Raw genomic sequence first — 24,006 nt, 5'->3', positions numbered from 1 at the left:
AATATCATTTTCTTCCCTTCTCAATTGCTTTTAACTTTATACCTTCACTGTGTATTGAAGTAACTCAGGATCTCTCTCACTTTCAGCCTATTTCTCTTGAGCATTTGTGTGCGTGCATGCACACTCCCAATATCTTTTCTTTGTATTTCAGCATCTTTCCTATATTACAAGGGCTGTCACATTAGCAATTTTTATTCATAATAATTTTATATCATATTGGCGTTTGTTTTCATTAATATGACAAAAACCTCATTAACAAAGACTCTTATTAGCATTTTGTCAGAGAAAATAGTTTCTTCATTTTATATTAGCACCATTATATGAGATAACAAATGACTACTTAAAATTTTTTACAACTCCTCCGTGTGAGCAGTGGAACACTCCAGCACAGTAAATGGAAGGACACTGTAGTGCCATATCTGCCTTTCTTCTAAGATATTTGATAACAGCTATAATAGTTATAGCAACAGCAATTAAGCACTACAGTTGTGTGCTTGATGTTGTATTTGCCTTTTTCATCGTTCATCACCTATCTTAGGTCCTAATAATTTATTCCTAGAAGTGATAAAACTAAAAGTAAAAGAAAAAAGGGATATTTATATCTAAGCACTGGCACTGATAATTATGCCTTTAATAATGTTCACTCTGTTCCTGTTGCACCATTGATATGTGACATGTATTACTGTCAATAAGTACTATCTAGACTAGTGATGTTGAAGAGAGGATCAAAGGAAAAAGAGCTGTATGTGCAGGGAATGGAATACACATAGTTTCATTTGTATAATTCACCCATTGATAAAAGGAACATCTATGTGAATTGTTTTAATAGCCCTCCCCTGTCTTTGGAAGGCACAACTGTAGTGAGACAACTCAAATTAAGAGAATAAACAGGGATGCCTGGGTGGGTCAGTTGGTTAAGTGCCTCTCTTGGGCTCGGGTCAAGTCCCACATCCGGTTCCTTCCTCAGTGGGGAGTCTGCTTCTCTCTAGGCCTGCTCTGCTTGCTCTGCTTGTTCTGCCTGTAGCTCTCTGTTTTTCTGCTCTCTCTCTCTCTCTGATGAATAAATAGACAAAATCTTAAAAAAAAATTAAAAAAGAGAATAAACAATCCAACTTAAGAACAGAGAAAGTACAAAAGAAGCATAAAGAAGAAAGCAATAAAATTATTAAAAACAAAGCTTTAGAGCTAGATATATCTAGATTCACTTCCCATGTTGGTCACTTAATTCTCTGATGACATTGGTCAGTATCTTTACCTTTCTCCATCTAGGTAGTGTAGATGGTATTAACTCTGTCACAGAATTATTGTCAGAATTAAATAAAATTGTAAATGTAATGCCATGTATATATTGCCTGGTGCATAATGAGTTCAAAAGAAATGCAATTTTTTAAACATTATCTTCTCAATTTTTAGATCAAAGTATTCTAGGGTCAAAACGGTCCCTAGAGATAATCTAGTTCTGTATTCTGATCTCACTTTATGCCTTTGGTCATTTGATTAGTACTAGGAAAGAAATATATTTTCAGATTGTTGGCATATAGTTGGGGCAACTTAAGTTTACACTTGTACGACAATTGTACTTGGGATTATTACCATGAAGATATTATATTCTCAAATTTCTTGATTTATATTGTTAAATATATGAAAGCAAATGTTCCCCCAAAATGCTATCTCTCTTAATCTCATTTTGTATTAAAGATAAATTGCAATCTTAAAAATTCCCATATATAAAAATAAAGGTGGAGAAAGGAGAGAATGAACTTGAAGTCAAATGATTTCATACATAAAAGCAACCAACATACAGAAAATACATCCTTTAAAGAAGGTACGTAGCAGATGGTTATCACTTCATAAAAATTTTTCGACAGATGGAAAAATGTTATTCATTTGATAGGATAATGGAAATTTTTTTATCTTGATTGAGATGTTCAAACAGGAGTATACATTTATCAAAACTCATTTCAAAATTAATATATCCATATTTCACTGTAAATAAATTTAGCTTAATTTTTTAAATTTTATTTTTATTTTCCATATTCCAAAATCCATTGTTTATGTATCACATCCAATGTTCCATGCAATATGTGCCCTCCTTAATACTCATCACCATGCTCATAAGGAATATAAGGTCATACCCATTTTGTATCTTAATTATAAGTCAAACATTAGGTTCAATCCAGTATTCAGGAGGAAAAAAGTAATCTTTATGTAGGATAACAAGGTTTGGAAATAAGTAAATAAAGATGAAGAGTTTAGGATAGAGAGAAAGAAAACTAAAAATTCTTTGTTTTGATTTGTAGAAGTTTTGCCTTGGTATTGCATTTTGGTTTCTTCAAAAAGAAAACAATACCTTCATCAAGTTTTATTTAACTTTTGTCTTTTAGAATGTCTTTCAGTGGAAAAATCATATTAATCAAGTTAATGAAAAATCTAGTTGTGCATAATTATTAAGTATTATTGAGTATTAAGTATTCTCTTGTTTATGGTTTCCAAATTTTACACTGTAGAATGTTTACACTTTTTTAAGAAAAAGTCCGAAATATTGACAATCCCTTGGTATTCACTTGGGTGGTTTGATGCTGGAGTACATGCTCTTAACTATTAACTATGTTCCATTTTCATGCTGGCCCAAATGGGGTGGGGAATACTGGAATCTAGACTTGACAGAGTCTTTTTTTTTTTTTTTTTTAATGTGCTCTTTGTTGCTATTTCATATCATTATTCTGTGTTGCTATTTCATATCATTATTCTGTGATCTATTTTCTGGAAATCTATGTTAGGCTCCAATTAAACACTTTTGGCCCAGGATTACACTGGGCATTTGCTGAACACAGAGAGTCTGTGGACAGCTGAGGCTTGGAATGATGAAGAATGTTATGTTGGAGTGAAATCAAGAAACAGCGGATAGAAACACATACAGAAGAAAATGTATTTGTTTAAAATTAAAGCTAAGAGCAAATTCTGGAGATAAAAAGGATTTAATCCATATATGTCATGAAATAAAACTGAATTCCATGCAGAAACCTAATTGAAGTTATGAGTTTGATGACTTCTATAGGCTGATTTTAAGAATGGATGTATTAGTCATGGTTCCCCAAATAAACTACATATATGTCCATATAACAGTATATATATTTATACCTATATATATAATATTATACATATATGTATATATCTTATTGGTTCTGTATATATCTATATATTGATCTATCTTCTATTGTGTATACACACACACACACACACACACACAGAACTAATAGACAGAAAAGAGTCAGGCAGAGAGAGAAAGATAGGTATAGGGAGAAAAATAGAGAGATTGATACAGAACAAATAGGAGATATGTATCTATATTTACCTCTCTCTATATATTCTGTTTCTCTGCAAAACAATTACTAGATAGATAGATAGAGAGTTAGAAGATAATCATGAATACTTGGCTCAAGTGATTATAGAGGCTGAGAAATTCCAGTATTTGTCATTGACAAGCTAGTAAACACAAGAAATCCAGTAATATAATTTAGTCTGAGCCTGAGGACCTGAGAACCAGAAAAGTCAATGGTGTAAATGCCTGTCAAAGGGCAGGAGAAAACCAATGTCTGAGTTCAAGTAGACAGATGGGGGAAATAGAAGGTGATTTCTTCCTTCCTCTGGTTTTTGTTCTACATAGTCTCTCAGTGGATTGGATGATGCCTGTCCACATTGGGGAGGCAATCTATTTTACTGAGTATGTTAATTTCATCTGGGAAGACCATCACAGACAGAACCAAAATGTTTAATTTGAGTCAAATAGATATAAAAAAATGACCATCACAAATGGGGTTCTTTTTGATTAAAACTCTTTAGGAGCTCCAAGGAACACCATGATACTCCAGAAAAGTGGGTATGATTTCCCAGAGTGTAATTGGAATAGGTCAGAGAGAGCTTTATTCTCGTTAACTAGCTGATATTGCTTATATTTGATCCCCAAAGGACCCACTTTCCATCTTAAGAGGGGATGCATTCTGTGCACAAAATTCAAGTTCATGATTGAGGGAAGACAGTCTTTTTTTTTTTTTTTTTTTGTAAATACAAAAAGCTAGAGAAGGGCATGCATACCCTTAATCAAAGATGGGTAGCAGACAGGAAAATATGAACAAAATGAACTTGAGCTCTGAATCATCATACAGAGTCACACACCATCTAAATTAAATATCAGGGCAGTTAGGATAAACACAATCAAGCATCAGTTTTAGCTGAATAGGATAGCATTTTAAAGTTACTCACACATCAAGCTTTGCATTGGTTGTGTCTTTTCAGAGTATGTTTATTTAAATTATAAAACCTTGCACAGAATTTGGTAATTGTGTAAGTGTTGCACAAAAACTAATACAATATGCAAATATAATGTCATATTGTCTCATTAGCCATGTGTGGATCTTTATTATAATAAACCCCATATCTAATTTGGAGTTTTTACATAATTTATTTTAATTTGTGGATGAAAGATGTGCATTGTAATTACAAAATTTAATTTAATTAAGTCTTCCATCTGATAAGAGCATTTATGCAGATTTATACATACCTAATAAACATCAAAGCTGATGGGACTGTTAAGCTAAGTTTTACCCTGGTTTCCAATATTTTACTCTCAAAATACAATTTTGATATGTAACAGTGAAGATAAATAGTGATGCTCTGGAGCAGGTAGTACATAGTAGAGACTCCTCAATCCCTCTGTTTCTCAAAGTTGTTGAAATCACATCTGCTGAGATATCCTTAAAAATAGTAGTATTAGGTTACAATAAAACTTTCCAGTTGAAGACACTTTTAACATAATGATAATGTAAGGAAAATGCAGATAATTACACTCAATTTAAAGATGAGAAACTTTTAGGAAACTTAAGACTGATTTCTCCTAGAAGCACTCAATTGCTAGACTGAGAAACTAGGCTCAGATTCTAGTCTATATTGATCTTTATTTTCCTAAATGCCTAGAGCATGTTCTGTACTACCCACATTGACTTTTGAAAATAAGATGTCTTAGATTTTCTAAAATAATTCCCTAAGAGCTATGTCACATATACTCCATAGGATTAAAAAACTACTAGAAAAATGACCTCTTCTTTATCTATTATTATACTTTAATTCAGAAATATCACTGGGCATTTATGACTCAGACTACAAAAAATATTTTTTATGATTTATCATTTATTTATTTATCTATTTATTTGAGAGAGAGAGAGAGTATGTGCATGAGTGAGCAGAAGGAAAGACAGAGAGGAAGGGAGAATGACAAGCAGAAGCAGACTAAACATTGAATGCAAGCCTCCTGAATCTCATGACTCTGAGATCAAGACCTGGGCTGAAATCAAGAGTCAGGTGCTTAACTGACTGGGCTACCTAAGAGCCCCCTAAAAATTGCAAGTATTTTATTATTTATTTTTTTTAACATTTTTTATTTCTTTATTTAACAGACAGAGAGATCACAACTAGGCAGAGAGGCAGACAGAGAGAGAAGGGTAGCAGAGAGCTCCCTGCTGAGCAGAGAGCCCGATGTGGGACTTGATCCCAGGACCTTGAGATTGTGACCTGAGCTGAAGGCAGAGGCTTAACCCACTGAGTCACGTGGGTATCCCCACAAGTATTTTAAATACATTACCACATGTAATTATTTTAGCAATCTTATGAGATAGAAATCATGTCTCTTCCCCCCTCTTTTTTTTTTTTTCAAATGAGAAAACTTAAGACACAGGGAATTTAAGGAGATTTCCTAAATTTATCCAAGTAGTAGATGGTAGAGTTGGAAGTAGATGGAAGAGTCAACTGCCTCCATGTAGACTAACTTGCCCCAATTTGGTATACATTTAAAATAGGGAACACTTTAAAATGAATTTAGATTAATTAGTGACTTTCAATATAATGGAGGAAAAATTAAAAATAGTAGAACTTGTAATTGAAAGAGTTTAATAAATAATCACAGTGCTTGGTTTCCATGTTAATATCACATCAATGTGCTCTTTTTCCTACATTGTAACATTTTAATAGAATGTGCTGCTTTAAAGTGTTTTTTGTTGATTAAAACAATTTAATGAGGACAATACATAAACAATGTTTCCATTCCAAATCTGATCCTAAATGCTAGGTTAGAAACAAATTGACTTTGTTTGAACTAAAAAATGTACTTGACAGTTAAAGAGTGTTCTCATTTCTTAGAACTTATAGAGGTGGGAATTCAATAAAAATAACTGGAAAAAATTCCACAAAAGCACTCCTTCACCGGAGGCATGAAGCTCAGAGATAAGTGTTCCAAATTTCAAGCCAATTGCTCTAAAGCCTTGCAAAACGTCAGTGTGTGAAAGCAGGTCATTTGCACTGAACCACTGCCAACATATCAGAGTAAAACATATTTCTTGTTGAAATGTAAATGATTGGACTCTGAACTCTTTCATAATATGTTTGCCATTATAGGGTATTTGAGGTGACTGTTTGACCTGTGCTAAAAATAAAAACCACAGACACTGACTGACCTCAGTTTATTGCCTGGAAACCACTCTTCTGTGGGGGAAATGGCCTTAGAGTTGGAGATTTTGAATTTCTAGTTCTAGTCTTTGGGAAATAGCCTTGTAAATTTTAAACTGAATATGTATAGAACACACATCTCCATGACAAGGATGCTTTATACTGTACAACTAATTTTATATTACAAATGAAGTTTGTATTGAATTATCTATTTAATACTGAATCTCAGTAGTTATTCTAGGTAAAGTTACTCCTTTCCATTAACACCAACAGATTGAAGATTAAGAATACAATTTCTGTTTTCAGGAAATAAGTACATGTTTATAGACAATGGGAAAGGTATTAGTCCTTTCTACTCTGCGGACATGCTCTCCCTCCACTTCTGTAATCCTCTATTCTGATTGGTGTGATTCCATGATGCTGACTTACCCTATTAGTTATCACAACAGTAACTACGTTCGCACACTGTACATAGATGCTCTTTTCTTCCTTTCACACAGTACATTTTATCTGCATTGCAAGACTCAGTTATCTTTTAGTTTCTCTCTCACCAAGAGAAGTAAAGAAATATGAATTCTGCATAAGTGGTAAGCTGACACAGCCAGTTCTGGCACTTCATTCTCTCTTTCCATTGGCAGTCAGAGGATAGCTAAAACCCTTACCTTAGGTCTAGGCTGTAAGGGATAAAAGGAGATCTCTTCTCAGCTTGAGAAATAAATAAAAAGTTGTGGTACAAACCTAAATAAAATAATGATTTTCCACACTGTCATGTTTCTTGTGCATTTATTTCTCAGATGAAGCATAAAGCAAAGGGTAGCTGGGTCAAGATAGGGTTTGTGTATTTCTGGGCTTGATACCATCTAATACTCTGCACTCTCATAATCATTTATAATTTCATCCACGGCCTTCCCTGCTATTACCAATATTCTGTTGAGCATTATGTGGGATGGAAATGTACTCGGTTCATTCATTTCTAAGCTTTTTTTTTTTAATATCACTTATGTTCATAAGCATAATAATCTTGTGGAGATAACCACATTTTGGTATCTAGCTTGGCTTCCTGCAGGGTTTAGTAACTATAGCTTACTGCATTCTCACAAGTAATCATTACTCAAGAGCATTGAGACTTCCTATAGAGAATGGGTGACTTATGGCTCTGGCTTGGGCAAGAGTACAACATCTGAGTAGGAAAGATGGTAAGAACAAAACTAGAACTCAATTTTATTCATGCAAATAATCTCATAAAATAACATGAAAGAATTCTCCAATAAACAGCTATTTGAAATTCTGCCAACCACATAACCTCTCCAGAAGTCAGTTTCTTCTTCTGTGTTACTGGATGTTTAGATTAGCAGAGAAGCAGCCCTCTAGCCCGAATATATTATGAACCTGAACTTAAACTCCTAAGGTGAATACTTTTTGTTTCTCCTCCTGAACTGTAAGTATCCTAGAATAAGTAGAAAGTTAGTAGAAATCTAGAAAAAAGAGATAAGGAAAGGATCAAAAAAGAATTAGTTCAAAGAATCCTTGAATCAATGGCTGAATTAGAGTTCATCCACCTCAAGTACATGCCAAGCCGTGGTTTAGGATACAGCCAAAGGATTAAGGGAACAGAGTAAGAGTCTTTAGATGGAACAGAGGAAATTGGAAAAAAGATATCTTGGAAGCACTAAATTCCTTCTAGCCATTTCTGCACTGTTATTTTTAATAGCTGAGGTTGGTCTATGCCATGGATGCTACATTAAAAGGTCTTGACCTTTAGGAGACTTGAAATGTTAGTCTTATTATTGTTATTTTTACTTACTTTCTTCTACTGTATAAGTAAAGGAAAAAGTTTCTTTAACAAAACTCCTTTAAGAGGCTAATTGGTATATTTGACATACTTGAAATCCTACCCATGCAGTTGAATCCTTCAGTTTGAGACTTTAATTTCTGCAAAAATATATTATATTTTTATATAAAAATATAATATATTTTCTATAATATAATTTCTGCTATGAAAGAAGCATGGCTTTAGCTTGAGTGTTTTTGGTAATAGGCATTTATATGGAGTTACCATAAAAATCAGGAGCCCCAAAGAGAAAGCAGGAGTAAAATAATCAGGAAAGGAGAGGTATGGGTGAGGGTCATCATGTCTGGATTTCCCTGTCAGAATTCCTTCTTAATTATCCCCTTTACAATGGATGCAACTGCACACAAGCATCACCTTACTCATCACACTCCCTAAAAAGCTTTTTAATTTTTTTCCCCAAAGAAAAATTACAACCTCTATGTCAGCTCAATAAATGGTATGCATGGCTATAAAGCCATCTTATATGACAAGGATAAATCTTTCGAGCAAAACCTGCTTCCCATTCAAGATAGGGTTACAACTGCAATAACATTTACAGGATTTAAGAGCTGAAGTGTGGAAGAAAAAGACTTCTCGGGGGATGAATTTGGCTCTGCATTTTGGCCCAAACTAAATACCCTAAACCCAAGAGGGGATTGTGACTCTACCTGTTATTTGCTCTAAGTTTCAAAAAGGGGAAAATGGGACAAGTGAGTTTGAGTTATTAATGTAAAAATATGTGTGGTGGTATGGAGGAAGAGGGAAAATTTGCTAACATGGCAACTATTTTTTTTTTTAATTTTAAAAAACATTTTTGGCATAGCAGATCAATCAGTTAAGTGTATTTACTAAGATCATCAGACGTCTCTACAACCACTTTTCCCCAACCTTATTTCTGCTATAATATACGTGGCAGTAACATGCATATACTTGAGAAACCCATGGCAGACAGGTTATATCCTAGTTTAATAAGAGAACTATGCGCTACTGTAAAACTGAGGATGAACTACCTTTATCTTGACCTCCTGTAATAAACTATCAATACTGTGTGGAGGGGCAGTGGTTGAGTATCACCTGCATGACATATAGTAGAGACTTGGTGAATGCTCATTGCCTAAATGAGTCTAGGGTTGTACAAATGCATTAAACTATCAACACTTTCAAAGAATATGGGTTTGTGGGGGCAAACTGAAGCAAGAGAAATAACAAAGGAGAGAAGCTTCTTCAGTGTAAATATGTATTTTGAGGGAAGACAGACTCCTACATTTTGAAGCCTCTGTGTTCAAGATTATTTCCATTCATTCTTTCAATAAATACTTACTAAGTACCCCAAATTACTACAATATATTCTAGAATCAGCAATACAAAGATGAGTGTGATAGTTTCGTGTTTAAGAGTTCACATTCCCTTGAGAATAATTGTCAGGTAGACAAAGAAGTATTTAGTACAGCAGGTCCTTTTTTGAAAAAAAAAAAAAAGATAGAGTGTGGTAGAGTAATTTTAAAATTAGAATAGCTGTTCTCTATTACTTAAGAATCTCATAACTGGATGGAGACACTTTTACTTTTGGGGGGCCTAGTTCTATAATCCTATAATCCATGATAAATATGTATCAAAGACAAAGAGATCTGATAATTAAACTATCTGTAAGTTTAATTGTAGTTAATATGCAGAAATTGATAAAACTGTTTTCTTTAGAATTCTTTCAAAAGAAAATTCAATATAAATTTTACTACTAAATATGTTGCAATTCTTATTCCTTGACCAATATATGAAAATGCTGCTAAGACCTGGAAAGATTTCAAATCCTCATTCAGGAGATGAGGTATTTTTCTGAAATCTGAGTGGGATGCCTTTTTTTATTTTATTTTATTATTATTATTTTTTACCCTTATGTGGGAGCCAAGATGAATTTTTGAATGTCAGTATGGCATTTAACATTTGAGAACCATATCTGATGAGTCTATTAGACCTCGACAAGTCCACTTTCTGGGGCCTTTTTCAAAGGAGAGCCATCGATATTCTGCAGTAGGCAAGGAGGAAGCATAAACTCTTGAAAAAGAGGGAGTGGTTACACTAAAGGCATTAAATTGGATGGAATGAGGGAAGTAATACAGTGAAAATGCCTTATCGTGTTAGTAACCTTGTGCTAAGAGGGGCAAGCTCTTTTGGAGTTCATGATGGAAGCTCCACAGAAATTACCAAAATGAAAGAAACCAGAGCTTTTTAAATGTGAGAGTTTCGATCTGAAAGCTTGTTTCCGTTATTGTTCTTCTTCACACACCATTTCCCAAAGTTGAAAGGACTAAAAAAGTAACACCGTATTCCTTCACTCGTTTATGTACCTTTATTATATGGGTGTTTATTTATAGAGAAACAACAAAAGCCTCTACAAACTCTATTCTTCCTAACTAACCACATTTTCACAACCATTATTTTAAAAAGTACTGAATAGATTCTTTTAAATAGACTTTTTTATTCCTTCCCATAGGAGTGATCACTTATACCTGTCAAATGTGGGAATTGAGCAGGATATAAATAGAGCAAAGAAGCAAAGACCAAGAGCTGAATAAAATATGCCCAAGATGGAGAGAAGATGTTGTGAGTGCTGGTCCAGCTGTAGGTATGGAGAGTGATATTTACTTAATCGGATTGGTAGGCACATTGTGTCAGGAATATTGTATTCTCTGGCTAATGTCCAAATAAAATGTTATCAACTGGGAGTTCAGAATGAAATTCTACTTTATGTAATAACAGTGGCTGGGAACCCAGGGTGCATATAACATTAAATGCACAGGCAGACTGGGAGGAGGGAGGTGGTCTCAGCAGTAGCAAGGCTCCAGTTATGTTCAGGGACAGACCTCAACATCTGTGACTAGAATTGAGAAAATCATGGTAGGATTTATTTCTAGGTGGGAGCAGAACTTTAAGCTGGTAACCAGACTAGGAATTTAGAAGCAGTGATAAATGCCTTGTTAGAGCAATAAGAAAGAGACACAAAATGTTAAACAATAACAAGGTCCTTAAAAAATTCAAGAGATGCCAGGAGGAGAAATGTGTGTAAGCTTTGAAAAAGATGCATAGACACTGATTGTTGTAAATGGTCTTCTGTGGGGAGAGAATTGTTTTTAGCTAATGTTGTTGGCAGTGCAATTTGAAATTACTTTCCTTTTTTTTTTTTTTTTTAAGATTTTACTTAGAAATGTACTTTCCTTTGAGTCTTTAATTATAGCATTATGGCAGGTACTTTGGAGAAATCTTAAGAGGTGCTGTGTGGTCACAGAGGAAGTGACAAGCTACCTGCAATTTGGAGGAGGTGTTTTTTGTATATCTTGAAAAACATTTCAGAGATGTTTGTGATGAGGAGATGTATCAAAGACAAACAAAATGCAGAGGTACTTAGCTGTGAAAAGGAAGAGGTGCTTGGTGGAGCTGGATGTTCAGTTGAGTCTGGAGAGCTGGAATTGAAGGGAAGAGAAGAGAAGAATAAATAAATTAATGCAAACTAAATAAATGCAATTGTATTTAAAAGCGGGGGTGAGACAGTATAGCTAGGATCATGTAAATCCTAGAAATCCAGAAAGACAGTTAAGCTGGTAACAATTATGATCAGATTGAATTGTAAGAAAGTTATTTCAGTAACAGAGTTGGACAGCTCTGAAGGAGAAGTGTACCCTCCTGGAAAGATTTATAGAATTTAAATATATAGATGAAGAGCAATGTAGAGAATCTTCTAGATAAATGCAATGATAAATAAAGACAGAGGAGGATAGTGGGTGAGAAGGATAGTTTGGTAAGTAGTATCAGTCATGCGGGGAAGAATGCACAAAGGGAAAATGCTCCGAAAATCGTATGAAAATGAATATAATAATTATTTCTTGTTAACTTGTATTTTTTTCATGCCAAGCACTATGTTATACTTCTTATGTTCATTCTCTCCTGTTGTTCATAGAGCTATATCACGAAGTAATAATTATCTCCAATTTTAGGATGAGGAAATCAACATCTAAAACACAAGAATTAGAAATAGTATTAAAATGGTTTTCACCTCTAATGCAAGGATAGTAATGACAAAACCATTATTATGTTCATAGAACTGGAATCTCATTGTAGAAGTAGTATATTTTCATAAATAGAATTAGAAACATAACAAGCAGGCAGGCATTACTGCTACAGAAGGTGGTATGAACCATGCAATTATAGAAAACTCTGTTAAAAGCATTCATTTGACACCCAAATTACTGAGAGAGAAAAAATGATCACTTTCCTTGAAAAAGCCTCTTTCATAGACGGAGTTATAAGATCTAGACCCTTTACTTCTGAGAAAGAACAATCTGAAAAATGATTAGAGGACTTGGTGATTGAGGTTTATGTCTTTGTTTAGAAAGAAGAAAAGCCAAGTGTGAAGTTTGGACCAATTATAAAGTTTTATGGAATAGGTGGATCAATAAGGTGGTAGAAAATTGCATCACTATTAAGATCATATAATTAAACTATCTTTTTAGTGACATTTATGGGAATGAGATCTAGGTTTGTGAGGCTGGTTAAAATTTTAAGTAAAAGTAGTATGTTTTTCTGCATAATGTTTCTGAATGTAACTTTGAACGTATCCCAGGGGTGTGGATTAAGGGTTTTCTGGGACCAATCCTTCTACAGTCTAGGTCAATTTAGGTCTTTTTAATTCATACACACCTCTAGATAATTAAGTCTCCTGAAACTGATTTGTAAGTATTTGCCTAAAGTATCTCAAAGTATCCAAAACTGCTCTCATTGTCTTCTGTGAAGAATGGCTTCTATTGTAATATAGACCACTTTGAATTGCCTACCTCAAGCTAGAAATCAGGAGCCAATCACCATAGTCTATTGAATGTATTCTTAAAGTATACCTAATGGACAACAACTTTTTTTTTCCTTTTATCCTCTTTATACCACTTCCTTGTTTCATTATAATATTGCCTTTAAAGTAGTAAAGCATAGTGGTTTAGAGTACAGATTTAACAGCCATAATGCCTAGGTTTATAACCTAACTCCATCATGTTACTTAATCTATTTATCTCACTCTCTTCATCTGTGCAAAGGACTGCTAATATTAATGATTTCAGGCTTATTTTATTGATTAAATGAGTTGCTTTAAAAATGCAAAATAGTACATAAGTACTAAAAAAATGAGCCCTTACAAGTTTGCCCCTTGTCTTTTCTCAAGTTTTTCTAAGCTTTGACTCTCATTACTGTCTAACATATTTCATATGTCATAGAAATTTTTAGAGTTTGCAAATATGATCTTATTTCTTACCTCAAAATTCTTCAAGACTTCTTTTGTTTATTAACTTATAATGTGCTATTTGTTTCAGGGGTACAGGTCTGTGAATCATCAGTCTTACACAATTCACAGCACTTACCACAGCACATACCCTCCCCAACGTCCATAACCCAGCCACCCCATACCTCCTCCCCACTCCTCAGCAACAGGAGCAGGGAAGGAAGGGGAGCTGTATGACCTCATGTGTTACTTGTTATTTGTCAAGAGCTCACAGATAACGGAAGATTCTGTAATGCTGAAAAGTTATCCATAACATTCATTATTTTTGTATTACTTGAACTAGCTCAGAGTGAAGTCTTTAAGATTAGCCATAAACATCAGATTATGTGTTCAGACTATTCATCATGAAAATTTAAGATAAAGAAGCACAGTATAACCAGTGGTTTAGTAATTAAGATGCATCAAATATCAATATTTGCATTAAGCAAATCATTAAGGACCATGTCAATTCTACCAAATCTGTTTATTCAATAGTGCTTGAATGCTGGTTTTCTTTTGCTATCTTATATTTTAATATCATAGGAGATCTCTGACAAAATAAACTTTGATTATCTGAGCTAAGTCTGCATATGCTTAGCACTTGGGGAATTTTCTTTTAACTTTCATTGGGATGGCATTTGTAATTATTTTGCAATTGCTTCTAGATACTCACTGAATGAAGTGAAACACTTTGGCTCCTTTTGTACATAGCCAGGGTTTAGCAGTCAATGCATAAGCAGAGTGAACACTTACACAATGCTCTTGATTCCCTAGGGTCTGTGCTAAGTGCTTTACCTCTCTTCACTCATTAACAGATTCTAAACTTTCTCAGAGCTCAGCCCATCTCCTCCTGCAAATCATTCTATTTGTAACATACATTATTCTGACCACCATATGTTCACTTACTTCTAAATAATATTCTTCACTGCTATAAAAATGGATGCAGGGAAAAGATAAATGCCTTAGATGAAAATACTTGAAAAAGAAAAGAAAATACTTGAATAATTTGCTCCACATAAATGAAAACTAGAAGTGTAAGCCATCTTTAACTGTAAAATTAATGTAGAAAAGTGAGAAAGATTTTTTTTAAAAAAAGTGAGTACTAAAGAAACTAAATGATTAATATGTGGCTATATGTTGAATTTGGAGCAAATATCTCCACAAGTTATCAGATACTCAACTTTAACTCAGATCTATGTTTCTGTCATCATATAGGCCATAGCTTGGTAGGGAAGAGGTGAAGTTCACATAGAAAATAAATTAGATTTCCATAAGTTTAGAAAAATTAAAGCTAAAGCTTGAATATTTAAGGATATAAGTTTTCTGATGTTGTAATTTGACTCTGAGATTTCCATGATGTAAACAGAAAGACAAATATTTTGACTTTTGGATTCTCTGTGCACTTACAGTTTTCAGAATTTATATAACCACCAAAAACCGTTCCAAACATTTTTTTTTCTCCAAATAGTCAACCTATTTTAAGAAAACCCATTCTAGAAATTGACACTGGTAACGAATTTAAATTAAGGCTTGTCATTTATTTCCATTTTCAAGGTGTGAAATCTGTGAGAAGAGATGCAAAATCATGAGGCAAAAATTCTAGAAAAATGTAATAGTTATAAGCCATAAATTATCTGTCTGGATTTTTTTTTCTTCCAGTGCTTACTAAGACAAATTCTTAATGTGAAATCGGGTTAGTAATTCTTCAATTCTGGATATATCCAATTTTTCTGATATGTGGCATCCTACATAAAATCACACAGTGTGTAACTGCCTGGGATAAAGGAACTAAATTCTTTCCCTGGTAACTCAAAGAAACTAGAGAGTTAATGGATCTCAAATATTTATAGAGGAAATTATGATGAGAATCCATTTTGATTCCAAGTGACACGCTATCCATTTATTCTTCTTCCACTGGTCTTTATCTCCCTCACAGCTTTATGAACTAAACAGCTCTGTCCTGTGACTGGTTTTGCATTTTCTGTAGGCATGCTGTTAAACTTGGTAACTTCTTCTATCATGTAAAAGTTTAAACTCTGGGACACCACAGAAAACAAAACAGAACACCCCTATCTTGATTAAGCTGACATTCTAGTAACAGGAGATAAATGATAAACAAAATAAATTGAATGTATCATAAATTAGATGGTAGCAAGTGTTGTTGAAGGAAGGGCTTCCTTAGGGGATTCGTATGTGGTGATGTGGTCAGTGAAAGCTACACCAAAAAAGGAGTGTTTAAGTAAAGACTAGAAAGAATAGAGCACTAGCCATGTGGATATTTGAAAGAAGACTATTTCAGGCAGTGGACACAACAGATACAAAGGACCTCGGAGAGAAATGAGTCTTGAGTGTGTACTGAAGTTTAGTTAGGATGGGGTAAAGAAAGGGATGAGAGTGGTAGACGAGGAGGCCAAAGAGAGAGCAGGGAATACAGATTGCTGTTGGGCCTTTGACTAGTTTTAAGTGAGATGAGAAGGCTTCGGTTTTGAGCAGAAAGAGTGATATGATCATATTAGGTTCCTTTTAGCAGGATTACTCTAACTACTGTAATGAGAATAACATGTAGAGGGGCAGCTGTGTCCGGAAGGGAGGATGCCGATCTTTATGAGATGAGAGGTGCCGGGGGCTGCAAAGTAGAGGCTGCAGGGGGGTAGAAGCTCTTAGATTGGGGGTAAAAAATTTGAAAATAAAAGGATGTACTAACAAATTACATGTAAAATGTTAAAGAAAAATGTCCCTTTCTAGGCAACCAGAAGATCAGAGTTAGCCTTTCCTGCAATAATCCAAGGGAAGGAGCAGTGTTGAGGCAACTCTAAGAGTTGAGATCGAGTTCAGTGGGTTCACATGTTACCTTTGAGAGAGATGCTTGCTAGAAATCTAAGGGGAGGTCTAGGGAGCCCGGGTGGCTCAGTCGCTTCGAGGGTTCCAGTCATGATCCCAGGGTCCTGGAATTGAGTCCCACGTGGGGCTTCCTGCTCCCTGGGGAGTCTGCTTCCCCCTCCCCTCTCAGCTCAAGCTCTCTCTCGCTATCTCTGTCTTCCTTGCTCTCAAATGAATAAAAAAATTTTAAAAAAGAAAAGAAAGAAAAGAAATCTAAGGGGAGGTCTTGAGTGAGCAACTGGACCACGGTCCAGGAGTTCAGCGAGGGGGCCAGGCTGGAAATAGAAATTTAAGTCTGGCCATGTTTTGTAAGCATTGACTGTCTTCTTTATCCTCTGTAGCTTAAAGTTTGCCTTTTCTTTCATCAGATGGTAGAGATACATGAGAGTTTCTCCTGAAAAATGATTATTTTGATACATTCATTTCCAAATTATCTTAATTTTGTTCCTCCTACTAATTTTAAGTGAATTGACAGGATGATTCTGATTTAGGTAGGCCCAGGAGAGGATGTACCCAATAATCTAGGGAAAACTGTTTTGGTTCGCTACATTGGGAAATGACACATGCCAAAGGACAGAGTGATACCGGACTTAACTATTTTTGAGTCCATAAGACATTCCCAGATAAATAAACAAGAGGAAACAAGTTGAATACTCTCCCACTTGACCCTTCATATTTCAAATGCTAATCACTAATATTAGCACCCCTTCGTACAGATGAGATTATTTGAAATTCAGCTGATATATTCCAGAAGGGCCGCAGCTCCAGAGGGCATCTGGCAGCATCCATCACTGGCAGTAGTTGGTGGATCTCTCGGGAGGTAAGTGAGTTGCAAGCTCTGTTGTCACTAATGTGCTGCTTCCCACTCTCAGCCTTTACATAAAACTATTTTGTTTTTTCGCCAACTTATTAATAGATTCTTATGATCATATAAACTCACATGTAACATATTAATATACCCCCATGCATGTGCTACACTCTCACTTGTGTGTTACAGGAACACTGTCTTCCATGGCTGGAAAATGACCAAGATTCCAGGGGAAACATGAGCTACTCTACAAATCTGTGACATCCTTTGGATAGCATTTTTGGGAAGAGGTGAAGAAAAGGTTAACTTGGGGGAGACTTATAATACAAAAGCTGTTTTATCTATGAAAAGGGAAATAAAATAACACTTTCTTTAAAAAAAGGTAATCCAATCTAAGTTTAAAAAAAAAGGGAAGTACATATTTTTGAATAGACAAACTATAGAGTAATGGGAGTGACAGGCAAAGGGCAGCAGGGAACTTGAGATGACAAGATTCTTTAAAAAAAAAAAAAACAGAAAGAAGATATTTAGGAGTAAACTGAACAAAAAAATCTCTAATTTTGGATGTTTTGTAGACATGATAATATATAGCAAGATACATATTTATAGCAATAAAGCCCCTAATATTTGGAGGTATGTTATGTTTATACTAATATCACATATTTTATTTAATCCTATTTTATAAGTTCTCTGAGACGGACAGAATTATAATCATTTAAATGAAGACGAAGAACCTGAAATCCAAGAACAGTTAGAACTGGTGCACAATTCTGAGTTCCTATCCTGTTTGTTTTTATTGGCATCCTAATTATAAACATTAAAAAATTCAATTTAAGTGTTTTCTATGACACATGTATATGAAAGTGCTTTCTGAAGTTGTTTAGTATAAATACATAAAGGGGCATTATGTTCGTTGTTATTATTACTTTTGGTATTTGCACTGCATTTTTGCTATAGGTACATCTGTTATTCACTATATACAACAGCCCATACATCTATGTAATTTCTTTTATTTATCTAGTTTCCCCTCTACAATATCTCAAAATCAAAACAAGAAAAAGCTTTGCAAAATATCTTTGCAGAAGGATTTAGTGAAGACTATTATTCAGTGAATTAACCCTTGAATCATTCCCAGAAATATTGGCAAGATATTAAATAAAATCAGAAGCAACACAAGATTGAAGTAAGAGATGTGTGATTTTCTTATCGAAATGAGTACTATGTATTATTTAAAGAACTATAGCAAATGACCAAGTAATCATAGTTTGGAAGACCTGGGGACAGATTCCAAATCAAACACTGAGTTCAGAGTAGAAGTAATTCTATACTTGAATTATTTCCAATGCCACTTTATCTTGTATAGATAAGATAATGAGTCTTGGAAAACGAAAGTTTAAATCAACATTTCTTGAGGCATGCATTGATGCTGTGATATAATATGCCTTGAGAAGCTTAAAACTACTCAGAAGACCTCCTTTTCTCTTTTAAAGTATTGGTAATGATCCATACCCCCAGCTTCCATATCCATGAAAAATGCATGGTTATATAACTTTAGGCATGTGATCTTGCTACAGACTTGAATATATTTACAAAGAAGAGATTAGGTGGCATTTAATGAACTAATCAATTGTGCAAATTATTCAAAGGTGAGGAAGTTGAATAAGTTCATTTCATATATTCCAAATGTAAAGGTAAAAAGAGAACATTGAAGTGCTGATTTAATGAAGTTTTCTGCTTAATGCATTACCATGACTAACCACAGCATGGGGGAGCCTTCTGTTAATGAGGCAAACTTTCGTTGATACAAGTGAGCAACTAATAATGTCTACCTTTAGGGCAGAGGAATCTATTATTTCAGTCCTGGTGAACAACAAAGAGGAGGGATAGAGTCAGGAATGTAATATAATTGCCTCTCTTAAAGGAAAACCTGCTCTCCTTTGAGATACAGAATTTCTTCTCTGCCTTCATAGCAATCCTTTTTTTTTTTTTATGCAGCAGGAAGCCAGCTGTGCTGTAAAATAAAACCAGCTTGTTCTCTTCTTTTGGGGTTATATTAACTGAATTAATAAGCTTAGTAAGTCCTCTAACTACATCTCATTCTTAATACTAATTATTTCAATTTACAAAAAAACATGCCTATTACCTGGAGTTCCCTTTTCATGGATGATCTGATCTGAACACAGCAAGAATATAAGGCTCAGTTCTTTCTCACTGAATTTCAAAAGACACAACAGAACAAAACTCAAGAAAACTAAGGGATAGCAAAGTGATGATTCAAAGACTGGTATGGCCTGGGGAGGTTTTTGGAGGAGATAACACCCTGAAACATAGTGTAATATGGGCCACAGAGTCCTAAAATAGGAAGTTCTGGGTTTAAACTCTCCATTCTGTTATTTAATATGTAAGTGGTGTTAGTCCTGTTTCTTAAGCTCAATGAGCCTGATTTCTCTTTAATATAACAGTAACAGCAATATGTTACAGTGTAGTTTTAAAGATTACTAGATAATATCTACAAATATCTCCTCTCTTCTCTCTTCCTTTTTTCTTTGTTTGTTTTCATTTAATTACCTAAGTTGTTTTGTGCTTTTATTGTGTGTGTTTTGCAATTCTCATCTTGTGTCCTTGGGAGGAGTATCCAATCTCACATTTTTAAAGTTGATGACCTCCTCTTAATTTTGTTCCGCCCTGCAACAGGCTGTCATTGCTGTGCAAATTATTTATAAGCACAAGAAAAAATTAACCCAGTTTTCAAGGTATTTTGAATTCCTATGGACTCATTTATTTACATTCATTTGAACTGAAGTGATGAGGGGAATTGATGCACCTAAATCTTGGGACCAGAACCCTCTCCCTACAGTTACTACTTAGTCTTAAAATGGTGTAGCTGTCAATCTGTGATAAGAACAAGTGAAAATTGGATAGTCTCTGATTTCCACTTAAACTTTTCCCACTAAGTAGGACCGGAGATGAGTCCTTGTTTAATAGACCTAGTTCCAATACAGGATAGTACCATATTGGGTTTATTTTGTTACTTTCTCATACTAAATTTTAATTAAAAATAGATGAAAACCTAATAGAGATAGTAAGGCTCAGCCGCTACAGTCAAAACCCAATGTAATTCAGTTATTGAGTATGATAATTTAAAATAACTTGAAAATATTATGAATACCAATGGGCCATAAAGCAAGTTAGAAGATATAAGATTTAGAGATATATGGCAACAAGTTTTATGTTAAATCTTAGTGATCTCAAACTTAGTTTCCAAAATTAGACCAAACACGTTTCCTCTTCCTTAAGTCATTATAACTATAAAAAATGATCACTATATCAGCCTTAGGACATCAATGATAGGAGCCATGGTGTGAATTCATTCAAGTTATGGAGTGAAATTTTAGTAACAATTGCTTGGAATGCTTGCCTCTAGAAACACTGGTACTATTCACATTCAGGACAAGGAACCTTTGTTACTGCATCTTGCATCCCATAAGCATGTGTTGGGTCACAAACCTGGATATAACAATCCGTTGGCTGATGATTCCCAAATTGAACATAAGTCTCATCTTGTGTATAAGAAATGACTATTTTACAGTGTCCCTTCTAGAGATTTCTCTAGACATCTGTGAGGAATCTTTATTTACTTCTGAAATGTATTCTGATTTAGGTGTTACCCTGGCTAGCTATCTGGTAGGGCTCCAGACCATTGCCTATTTTTCTTAAGGGTTTCTTCTAGCTAATTATGAACTTCAGGTAATTCCTACTTTTGCTACGTTACTTTGTGCTTTGCAAACTCTGGGACCCTTCTATAGCTTCCCCAAGGTGATTGCGAATACCAAGTTTGGTCATTTAAGACAATTTACTCAAAGCGTTGGGCAAACTGTAGCAGCACACTTTGTTTGAATCAGTCTTAACTGGTCCAGTCCGATGTCCTTCTTAGGGATTTGCCTCATGGTTATCTTTCTCCTTCTTTCACTCAGTTTTTGTGATGAAGAGGCCAGTCTATATAACCATATTGTTTCAAGGGAATGACCTTAATACTAGAGCTTTCCTCTTCTCCCCAGAGTGCATGTTCCAGTCTTGGGCAGTGGTAGCAGCAGGAGACAAGGAGGGGGGATTAGAAGGTTGTTTTCCTAAAGGAAACAATACTATGCTAGAAAGCAGCTCTATCACTAATGATGCCAAGTTTCATTGTTATGTCAGCTTTGACTTTTCACAGTCTTAAAACACTCTTTACAGAATAGAATTTTGATTTATCATTGTATAACAAAATAATTTTGCACAAGTAAATAGCAGATTGCACTCACAAAAGGAATGAGAAGTATTAGGCAAAAATTAATTAAACAGTGTCTGTGCCTTCCTAACCACCAAGACCTCGCAAAAATAGTTGCAGTCTAGGACTATCTTGCCCACTCTATCATTTACTGGAAAACTATTTCACATGGTTGGTCTCCATAATGTCCACTTAGCATTTAGATGAAGTTGTCCTTCCTTACCTTACTAATAATCAGTAGAGTACCTAGTAAAGTTTCAATATTGAGCTGTTATTATCCAGACAGACTAAATGGCTTTGGAGGAAATCATACCTGAACTGTTTACAGAATTGGTTCTATCTTTTTTTTTTTCAATTTATTTATTTTCAGAAAAACAGTATTCATTATTTTTTCACCACACCCAGTGCTTGCTTTTTCAAATTCATTGGTTAGCGGGTTAATTACAGTGCTCTTTGAACCCATGTGTGTGGAGGTGGGGACATTTCTGGGTTTGACCCAGGGAGCCCTTGGTCTGATCAGGGTGGCAATTATCCCTTTAATAAGCATTTTAACTTATATTTCTCCCTGCATATGTATATTAGCTATACATACACCACAACCACCACTACCATTTTCTATAAAAGTGGCAGATTCTGAATATTTGACATATCTTACTGAAAGCCATGATTTACTCCAGATGTCACTTAAGGATGTTTCCAGCCATGTGAGTTATGATGAGACCATACTTCTTTAAAATAGGAGAAAAAAATAGATACAACATACAGCTCAAAATTAGACCTGAAAGCCACAGCCGACTGTATTTGGTCAATGGTTTTTAGTGTAAAATAAGCATAGGTTTTTGCTGGCAGGTATTATTTACAAATCTGACTTTGTTTATAATTTGCCTTACAAATACCTTTTTTTATAAACCTTAAAAGTAAAAGTGGAAAAAGGGAGGGTTCACAAGGATCATATTTATATATACATTTGTAGCATTTGTTGTACATAAATATACAAAGTAAAAATAATAAGTAAAACTCTCCAAAAATGTGTATCTGATATGGACTCCGTATGGTAGAACTACTGTATTATGAGTAAGGAATATAGTTCACGTTGATAATTATTCTGTTTACAGTACTTACATAGCTACATTGATTACATTTGGAATAATGAATTGCTTCTGTTAATAGTAATTGGAATTTGCTTATTTAAACACCTATCATCGCTAATTTCAGTTACCCAATAATGGGAAGTTAAGATTACACAATTAAATGGATTTTATCAAGCTTTCTTTGGGGGAAAACACATTCATTTTGACATAAAACCTATTTTAATGCCAGATTTATTTTAAGCTAACAGGTTTATTTTAAATTAAAGGACAGAGCTATAATTATGAAAAAGTGCTCCTTCAGCAGATGCGTCTACTTTTAGTATGGACCCAGTACTATAGGGAATATTTTATTAGTTTTTTCCTCTAGTACTTTGTTCTTCTTAAGTGCTTTTAAATTGTTTTTATAAGCTATTTATCACAATAACCATGAGATGAGTTAAAGTAATGTTTCTAATTTCACAGATAAATGTATAGCATTATTAATGATTAAGTCAGTTACTCAAAGTAATGAATGCACAAAGGTAGTTGGTGCTCATATGTGCAGTATAGCTCTTTCTATATACAGGTTTGCATAGTGTTTAGTAAGGGGAAGGTGATCCAAAAGCACTTTTATAGTAAATAAACTCCTGAAATAATGAATTAAGCTCCAGTCTGCTACTTAGCTAAGGTCTAGTGTTCTGGATTTTTAGGGACTAATACAGGCTCTTGTCTATTACTAATTTGAGATGCTGGATAGATCTATATTCTGGCCTAAGCAATGGTCCTCACCTGACTATATCAAGGACCATATACAGATTTATTATTACGAATTAAAATATTATTATTAGAATATTATTATCTCAGTTTCTTCATCTAGAAGATGAAAATAAAAAATTATCTTACATATTTGTGAGAATTAAATAAAATAAATAATATAGAGGAGATAGATAATTGTCTATTGTACCTAGAGTACATTCAGTAAATTATAAGTACAGCTAGTTTCAGATTAAGGAAATGAGTATATTTATTTATTAAACATTTTAATGTCAACCCATGAACACTGGTCATGATTTCATTGGGTTATACATTAATATCCTAATTTATTCACACACATTTATAACACTGTTTTAAGGCCCTATGTACTTTTTTTCTGCTTTTTTTTCTTTCCATATCTACCCTGTAATATTTATCACTATTTAACTACTTAACAAGGTCAGTACTACTGTTTTCCAACTGATAAATTCTTCATTTACTTATTTGCTTATGTCTAAATTTGCATAATTTATATTATGTACATATTTATGTATATATTGTGCATATATATATAAAATGCTATGCTTTTTTGTGTATATA

Source organism: Neovison vison, chromosome 7, assembly GCF_020171115.1.
Source record: "Neovison vison isolate M4711 chromosome 7, ASM_NN_V1, whole genome shotgun sequence".
NCBI classification, from domain to species: domain Eukaryota; kingdom Metazoa; phylum Chordata; class Mammalia; order Carnivora; family Mustelidae; genus Neogale; species Neogale vison.
Note: the sequence above shows the minus strand (reverse complement) of the source record.